Source organism: Tupaia chinensis, unplaced genomic scaffold (genome assembly GCF_000334495.1).
Source record: "Tupaia chinensis unplaced genomic scaffold, TupChi_1.0 Scaffold138400_2, whole genome shotgun sequence".
In the NCBI taxonomy this organism is placed as follows: Eukaryota; Metazoa; Chordata; class Mammalia; order Scandentia; family Tupaiidae; genus Tupaia; species Tupaia belangeri.
The window spans coordinates 111893-112989 of record NW_006198298.1 but is presented as its reverse complement, the minus strand read 5'-3'; the positions used below and the strand labels follow the sequence as shown (position 1 = coordinate 112989).

The 1097-nt window shown below is 58.2% G+C and overlaps 1 protein-coding gene across 1 annotated transcript in view; it reads left to right on the top strand.

Moving 5' to 3' along the window:
* The window catches only part of RBM10 (RNA binding motif protein 10), a gene marked incomplete in the record, with an annotated part of 45453 nt that overhangs the window by 29619 nt on the left and 14737 nt on the right, over positions 1-1097 (top strand).

Below are 1097 nucleotides of genomic sequence, written 5' to 3'. Positions count from 1 at the left end.
TTTCCCTTCTTCCCTGCTATTTGGTTTGGGCCCGTGACTCTCAGTCAGTCTGGGGCCCTTGAAGAACCTCTCTCATGGGACCTGGCATCTGGGGTTGGGAAGGTGACCAGGGGACCAGATCTCACCAAGCTGAGCTGCTCTGGGATGGGCATTCCCAGGCGTGACGGAGTCCCTGGCCAGAGGGAAAGACCCTTGACAGGAGGAGCTAGGTCCATGTTGAATGGTTTCTCCTAGCCTCAGGGATGAGGCCTGGTGGACACCATCGGGGAACTTTGTCTTCGAGGACTTCAAGTGTGAAGGGGCATTCAGGGTCCTGGTCCAAGGCAGCAGGCAGCTCTTCTGAGCAGCAAGGCAGGAAGTGTGACTTTGCAAGCGCAGCCCTGTAGGGCAGGATATAAGCAGCCTGCTGCCTTCTCCACAGTCCAGGACAAAGACACCCACTGACGACCACCAGCTTTGGTAGGGGCCGAGAGCAGAGAGCCTTCCCCAGTGGTGGCCATCAGGTTGTACCTGGATGTCTCTAGGGGCCATGGGTGTCCCTGGGTGGGCCCACTGGCAAGCGGAGTGGAACACTGAATTACCTGGTTCTGACCCCTATAGGTGGGAGGGGTGTGACCCTAGGCCTAGCCTGCTGAGTCCTGGACTGAATGAGTTGGGCAACAATCAAGAGCTCAGGAGCTACACCCTGTTTTGAGACCAGAGATGACAGAAGACTGGCCAGGGCTAAGGATCAGGGACAGAGGGGGAGTGGCCCTCATGCCTACACCGGCTCCTGTTAGCAGGCTCTGGCTGAGATCTGAAGCTGTTCCTATTTCCCTGGCTTGGTTGCAGAGCCCAGGCCCAGGCTGGGAACCGTAGGAGATGGGTGGCCTTCAGTGGCACAGGGAACACTTCTGCACATACCAGCCGAGCTGGCAAGGGAGGAGGGGGAGCAATCAAGGGTGGGGTATGGTGTGCCAACCTCAGGCTGTCTCACCCCAAGGAAGTCTAAGCTATGTCTCATGACCTACCTTTGGGAGTTCTCCCACACTGATACTGCCACCCACCTGTCTCAAGCTTCCATTCCCTGCAGGCAGCCCCCCCCCCCAAGTACACCG